Here is an 8436-nt window from a genome sequence, read left to right as displayed (position 1 = left end):
GTGAGTTTGACACCCCTGACTTAAACTGACATTTATTGCTGAAAAGTTACTTGTAAGTTAGTTTTATCTTATATTAACTGTACACAGAAACCAGGGCAAAAATACTGCATGCTTCGAGTTTGCAGTTCCATAAAATCTGTCCAGAATGATGTCCTCCAAACCTTTTTAACAGTTTTGTACTGTTGAAGTTTTTCAGTCTGTCCTGCTCTTCCTGGCAGGTCCTGTCACTCACGTCTGCAGGTTGGACGGGGAGAAACTGGGTTCTGCCATTTTCTGATCCCTCCACAGATGGTGTGTGAGCTTCAAGTTTGGGCTTTGGATGGCAGTCAGAGACGTTCTTCAAAGCCGCTTTAATGTCGCATCGGCTGCTCGTTTGAAGTAATTTTGTAGAGGGAAGGTGAGCTGAGTCTTCAGTATCAAGATACTCTGGTTTATTCAAACAACTTGTGTTAAAATGGGATATTCAACACAGACTGGGGTGGCATCACACTGTATATTAAAATAAATTGGGTAGTAACTAGTTTATTTTTTTTTAGTCAATGTACATTTAGGAGTGTTTTTACTACCCTGTACCTTTTACTTGTACTTGAATCATTTTTTAAATAAAGTATCTCTACTCTTACTTTAGTAACATTTCTGGATTTTCTACCCACTAAATTAAAAACAAACATGTTTTAACCAAAAATTCACCAGAAACAGACACACACCTGCAGTTTTTGTTAAAGTTTCATAAGTTTCTTACTGAAAGAAACTGATTTGGAAAAATTTTCTTTTGCGTGATTTTGCTTTTTTTTTGTTGTCATTTTGGCCCTTAAAATATCAACATTTCCACTTAACTTTATGTTTTAGTCAGCCTAACTATGTGTGTGTGTGTGTGTTTTTATATTAAATGATTGATAATTTGATCAGTTACTCAGTACTTGAGTAGATATTTTTGGCAAATACTTTTTCACTCTTGAGTATGTTCTTGGGTGGCTCCTGCACTGCAAAAACACAAAATCTTACCAACCATTTTTGTGTAGTTTCTAATGCTAATATCTTGGTACACTTGACATAAGACAAAACTAACTTACAAGTACATTTTCAGCAATACACAGGGACTTCTTTTAAGTAAATAATTCCTTATTATTGATGAAAAGGTTTTAGGGTTTTAGTTACATCAGCAGATAAATTTACTTATGACAAGACAATTTCCCCATGTTATAAGAGAAATAATCTGCCTCTTTAAAATGTTTTCATCAATATCAAGGAATTATTATTATTTAAACAAGCTCCAGTAACTTGTAGATAAATTACTTTTAAGTTAGTTTTGTCTTATTTCAAGTGAACTAATATATTTGCATTTGAAACTACACAAAAAATACTTGGTAAGATTTTGTCTTTTTGCAGTGTTGAACTGCTTAAATCAGTAACATTTTCTGCTAATTTCTGTAAGGATCAGCTTCATTTTGGTAATTCTAACTAACTTAAATAACTTTTAAGTATTATTAAACATAGAAAAAATATCAACAGTGATGCCATAACAAAAAGTAACTCATTCTGTTTTTATGGAGGAGCATGCTTTAAATTTTTATCTAGTGAAACGGTGTGAAGCAACGTTGGAGCAGAACATCCTGAAACAGAGACAGATTGAGGATCCAACAGAACAGTTAACAAAACTAGAAACCAGGAGACATTTTAAAGCAGAGAAAAGAAAAAAAACAAAATCTACGAGGGTTATCTGATGTAGTTAACATAGTTGACTAAACTTAATTTGATCCAAAATCATTTCTTCATGTTTATACCTACAAAAAATATTTTTAGACACATTAGCATATGTGCCAAGATAATAAACTATGTAAAAATCCATAAACATATATTGTTTTATCAAGAAAGAAAATATGTTTTTACCTAACTTATGATTACTATCTGGATAACACAAACGGCTCATCCAGAACTGAGAAAGAAGAAATCACCAATAATTGCTAAATGGAAACAATAAACAACTGAAGAAAATGGAAAAGATTTGCTGCAGAAATTGTTTTGGATGATAAAAATTGAAGAATTTTTTGAAGAACTAACATTTGTTTTCTGATTTAATCTGACGTTTCTCCAACATTTTTCTAAATATCCTTCCAGCTGCTAACAGCAGCAATTTCACACAAGCTTTTTATCTGGTAACAGCATCCGCAACAGTTTCATCTTATCTCAGGTTTTTCTGTCCAGACATTTTGGGCAGGACACCGGCTTCCTCTGTTTTCATGGAAACCAAGGAGAGAAGGGAGAAACAGAACCTCACCCCCCGTCTTCTTCCTTTGTGGTGGCAGATTACTTTTTATTTCACCAGAGAGGAAGCCAGCAGAGGACAAAATATCCAAGAAAGCCCATTCCTCCCTGTCTTCCCTCTGATCTAACCCTTGAGTAAAAAAAGACGGCAGACACATGGAGCTGAATTTGTGCCTTAATCGCAGATTCATTTAGGTTTTCAGCCTCCAGGCGAAGTTTTCCACTTACATTTATATCTTCTTGATCCATGTTGTCCTGTGTGGGATGGAAATCACTTATCTGTCATGAACAGGAAGATGGCACATTAACAGCATTTAGCTGTGCTCTGAGGGCAATCAAGCAGAGAAATGTAAATGCGTAACCAATGCTCATCATATGAGCATTTTAATAAGTGTATAAGCGTTAAAATCATTGCTAGAGATGGTTTTCCTTCATGTCTTCTAGTATTTCCGTTTCTCCTCTGAGTTATGATTGCCTTTACATGTTAGAAAGTTAATCACAGAAAATGCTGTATAGGAACTCCTGAAAAACTAATAAAATCAAGAGCTTGCATATGTGCAACCAGTTTGCTTGTTGTGTTAAAACTTGTGAAGCGATGTGTTGCATACATCAGCAGAATTGTTTTATTAATAATATAAAAAATAAGAAGCCTGTGAAATTGTTTAGTTATCAACTCAGATGTTTTTGCAGCCTGAAAACTAATTTAGTCAGAAATGGTTTCTATAAAAATCTCACCTATGCAGCAAAAGTTACAGGCTGCTGCTCTGATAGGAGACCGGTTTGCTACTGTCTCAGTTTTCTGTCTTTGGTAGGCTCTAATTATGATTTTATGATTTCATTCCTTCTTCAACTTAACAACCAGTGCTGGCGTTTTCGGATCATGCACACAAACACACGCACACACAAACACACATACAAAATTAGGCTTGTGAAAAGCGATTATAATTACGGTAATTATAATGACAACATATTCAGAATAAAAATGTGTAAAACAATAAATATAAGCAATACAAAAATAACATATTTGATTGAGAACAAGATGAATCTCCTGTGCAGTTCTTTCTTTTCAGACTCCCCTGTGGTTTCACCCTCAAGTATTTCTCATGTTTAGCAGACACCTGTGTTTGGACGTGGCCTCGAAAAGTTGTCAAGACTCGGAAGAGAGAAAAAAGAAGAGACAGCAGTATGATGCACCTGTCCACCTCCCAAACAGCAAAAACGAAGATAAACAGGTAAATCTGCATTTAATTTACTGTTATAGACAAAACAATGCAGCAAAAAATCAATTTGTATGCATTTACTTACAAATGAAGGAACAATAAACTTGAATAAATGAAAACATGAGAAATGATCCAATATAAAGCCTGTTACATCTTTCCTGCTTCAAAAATGACGTGAGTAGAAAACTTTACAGTATTATTATTGTATTTTATTCCTTTATTTTATGTAGTGAAGAAAATATTTTACAATTGAAGGAATAATTTTTATCTTGACATAAATTGCAAGCTTTGTGTGATGCTTTTTAGTCAAAGGATCAGAAATGTGTGTATTTTTGCAGCATGCACCACTTAACAAATCCATTCAAGTTGTGTTCATCTGTTGAGGATGATCTAAGAGAGTCACATGTGAAGGTTTAAAGGTTTATAATGCTGAAATTACACATGATGTCGTCAAACTTAAAATTTACCGAATCCAACAAGGAATATTAACTTCACATTATTTTTATTGGTACACATTAATTTATTGATATTATTTATTTGCCATTCTTGTTAATTTTAATGTTCATTCTAAAAAAAAATCCTGAATCCTGAATATAAATACAAAGATTTTATGTTTTCTAAAGGTTTTTGTGGCAATAAGGAAACAGGAGGAGGGAGATAAGCAGGGGAAGAGAAGCAGGAAAGGTCACGAGGTCAGGAGTTCAACCATGATGGCTGCATTGAAAACTAATATCCTCTGAATTCAGGACACCTGGTCTTAATGGAAAGGTCAAGCATTCATCCCTCAAACTAATTGTGATAGGCTGATTGATTTATTGGTATTAAAAGGTGAAGTATTGTGAGTCCTTGATCAGGTTAGGATACGTCTATACAAAACATTTTCATAACATTTTTTTTGCACAAAATAATTCTTACATAATGAGATTTTAGTCTGGTGAGTTCAGATTGAGTTGTTTTAGGGGCTCTTCTCACTTTAAATCCAAGTAACCCCCCAACTCACATCTACACTTGCACGTGAAAATAGCCGCAAACAGATATGCAATTATACAACCGTACATCTTTGAAAAGCAAAAGTAGAACCTCCTGCACAACCAACAAGATTGCAGCAAGTGGTTTCTGTAAAGTAAGTCAACAACAAAACACTTGTCTTTTCCAGCCCAGCAGCCATTGTAGAGCGTAAACAGTGGTAAAACCAGCTGACCAATCACGTTTGAGCTCCAATGGTGTTGCTATGGTGATGGAATGTGACTCACTAATCGAGAGGTTTGTGAAACGGCTCATTTTCCAGACACCAAAAAACGTGAACTTATTGCCAAAAATGTACTGGGTGTTTTTTTTTCAGTGCTTGGTGTGTTTATAAGGAATTGTGGCCAAAATAGAAGCATAAAAATGTGCAAAATGTAAATTTTCCATAATAGGTCCCCTTTTAATGCAGCTTAAAGTAGTTTAATGATGCCACATTTCATTAAAATAAAAGTTCCTTCTTTTGTCAGGGATCAAAACAGTCAGACTAGCAGCTGGTTTAAACTGAAAATGCCACTTCCAGCAGAGCTACATAATTCAGATCTGTTGGCTTGAGATGTTCAAATGAATAACAATTTTTAAAAAATCAGCTTTTATTCAGTTTTTGTGGTGAATTCATGTCTTATTGAGTTAGTGAGCTAAACAAAGCAGAATGAACTGAAGCGTAATCCAGTGAAAATGTGCTGAAAATTCATGAGAAAAAGCGAAAAACAAGGGAAATGAGGAGAAGACGGGGTTAAAAAGCAACACCAGAGGAAGAAAGCTGCACAGCAGGAAGTGTCAAAGAAGCGAAGAGGCCGCATGTTGAACTCTGACCCTCCTATCATGAAGGTCATTCCTGTCCTCTCTTTAAAGAGCTGCTTAATAACATAATTTGGATATAAAGGCTGCTTAAATCAAGAGCTTTGAATTATAATTGGGAGAAATTAAGGTCAAAGGAAGGAAAGGCAGAGAGTTAATTAACTGGCTCTCTCACTGCAGTGAGCCAAGATTTTGTCCCTGAATAACAATATTTGTTTCTTAAAACAGTCAAAGGAATAAAATCTACAGAAGCTAATTAAACAAATGTTTGATTAAAACAACAAATGTCTGCGGGATAAAAAGCTGTTTTATGGATTTTTTTTCAGTTGTTTGATCTGAAATCAGCAGCTGATGGAAGAAAATCTAAATTCATGAAATGTTTCACTAATTTTCCCTCTCTTTCCATTTCATTATTCATCCATTCATTCATCCATTGATGCTCCCTGACATCCTTTTGTCTAATTTTTATCAGCTTGCATGACTATGTCTTTCAGCGTTGCACCTGGCTCAGTTAAAATTTTAATTTCTCCTCTCGGCAGCGTTCATTATGTGTGTAATTGTCCCGTTTCTTTATTGGCTGACTTTGCCTGCAGCTTGAAAAACACATCAAGTCGTCATAATTCAGAGAACAGACTGGAAGTTCAGGAATCTCACTGAGAAAGTTGTTCTGGAACTATCTCAAAGTCCATTTTATACTTTTGCGAATTGCAATATGTGGCGATTTATTCCCATAATGTCCTTTTTAGATGAGCAAAGATGAGCACATTTTAATATTTTCATCATCACCTCTGTGAATAACTGTTTCTGTACATGCCTTAGAAGTACAAGTTGCCAAAAATAATTTTAAAAATATGTGTATGGGTTGCATAAATTATTTGGAGAATCATCTACATGAGAAATAACTTGAGAAACGATGTGCAAAAGTTGTAAAGCTACCCATAATTTGGTTTACTAGTCCGCTCTGCCCTGAGACCTTTCATCATCGGCTCTCGTTTTATGTTCTCCACATTATCTAGAAACCTAGCGGTGTTTTTAGAATTCAAATAAACCCAAATGCAGAGCAAATGTGAATCAAACATGTTGTTAAAAACTCAAGGAGTGCATTTGCTGCATTTAGCAATACCTCCGCTATAGACTAAACCTTAATTTTCCATCTCTGAGTTATAATGCAGAGGTAAATTAACTTTAATGGGAAGCTTTATCTAGTTTAATCACAATTTACAACCAGGGATATTTCCTTTTGCACAAGGTGAAGCATATGTTAAATGAGTTTGACTTTTAGTCATATCCTGGCTGGTTTGTTTAAAGTCAATTATTTAGAGGTCAGAAACTAGAAGCTTAAAAACCCCATAAAAACAGATAAGTGCCGTGATCCTCATCCAAAGCACCAGCTTTCCTGAACAATGCATGGAAAAGAGAGTATAGACAACAGACAGATATCCAGATTAGTTTTACTTATATGTTTTATTTAAATAGGTAAGTTCATTAATAAATTCTCATTTTCAACAACAACTTGTTCAGAAAACTTTAAAACATTGCACAACAGAAGATAACTCAACATTAAAATGTCTGGAGTAGGACTGCAGTTTATTATTATTTTAGTAAGAAAAAAGACAAATAGAGTGGAGGACTGATCTGCTGATTACTTTTTTCAATTAACCAATTAATAATTAGAAAGCAAAATTGCTTAATGGGAGAAATGTACAGATTCGAATCTGAGCCAAGTGTAGCTAAAACTATGAGCCTCAAAATATTTACTGACATTTTTTTTTTATCTAAAATGGAAAATATGTAGATGTTTTACACAGATTTGGCTTAATTGCTCCTCCGAGGGTATGCTGTCCCAAACAACATAAAACTTGAGCTCAAGACAACGTCTGAAACGATTAATCAACTAATCATGATGGATCGATTATTTAACAAATTTAATAATTGATGGAACATGCAGACTAAAAAAACCCAAAACATTTGCTGAAATTTGTGGTAATTCATAACCGGGAAACATTCAAAAGCCACGAGAGAAATCTTTTTTATATCAGCACATAGAATGATTTAAGCACATTATCTAAACATTAAACAGTTTAAAACATCAGTGAAGAAGATGGTCATCACTGCACATCAATATGAGAAATAATGATGCCACACATGTAACAGTGATGGCTGTAAAATAAGTTCATACTTCTCCTTTGAACGTCTGTTTTAAATTGATTTTCTTTGTATACAACTTTGTTTATTCTACGTTTAATAAAGTCAAACTAAAGTATAAAGGACAGATTAGATTAAATTATCACCAGAGCTGTGCTGACTGACAGACATGTGCTGCATTGAGAAAACTTTCCCATCATGTTGCGCATCCATCCAGCTCCGCTATGATCGTGCTGCTCGTCTGCGATGCGTTTCCCTGCAGCCCGTTTAACGCCTCAACAGTTATAAAATCATTAATTAAGCCAGCATCAAACTTGATCCCACAGAGCCCACTGTGTGTGCTGCTTTCTCTCTCTCTCTCTGTGTGTGTGTGTGCTCTGTGCCCTGGAGCTCTGAATACACAAAAAGGTCTCCTTGTTGAGCTCTGGTGTTCAAAGCCAGCTGATGGTCTCAGTGGGGAAAAGGGAATTGATTTATTTTACATTGTGAGTTGAAGTAAACATGACAGAGCCTCCGCTTCTGAATGCATAACAACAAAAACACAGACGGCTCCTCTGCACTGACCGCAGGCAGGGAGTTTAATCGAGATTCATGGTTTTTCCACAGCCAAACTGTAATCTGGGTAAGAAATTTTAAAGTTTTAAAAATGTTATGTTTTTAAGTTGTATTTTTCCTTAATATTTCACAACGTTTCTAAGTCGTTCTCTGGCAAGAAACATTTATGTATTTGTTTAGTTTTAGTGAAGGTCCTTTTCAGGTCGTATATTTCAGTTCGACTTGTTCCTTTTCCTCCAGTCTTTGGGTATAGAAGAGGATTAGGGCCACTGAAAAAGAAAAGTCAAAGAACAGGTTTGATCTCAGAAGATTAAAGTCAGAATTTTGAGAAAAAAATGTCAAAATTTTACAATTGAAGTAAATTCTGAAATAAAATATCAGAATTGTGAGAACAGCAGTCAGATTTCTAAGAAACAAAGTCAGAATT

The sequence above is a fragment of the Poecilia latipinna genome, unplaced genomic scaffold (assembly GCF_001443285.1).
Source record: "Poecilia latipinna isolate Pla-1442-1.1 unplaced genomic scaffold, P_latipinna-1.0 Scaffold1044, whole genome shotgun sequence".
NCBI lineage: Eukaryota > Metazoa > Chordata > Actinopteri > Cyprinodontiformes > Poeciliidae > Poecilia > Poecilia latipinna.
Note: the sequence above shows the minus strand (reverse complement) of the source record.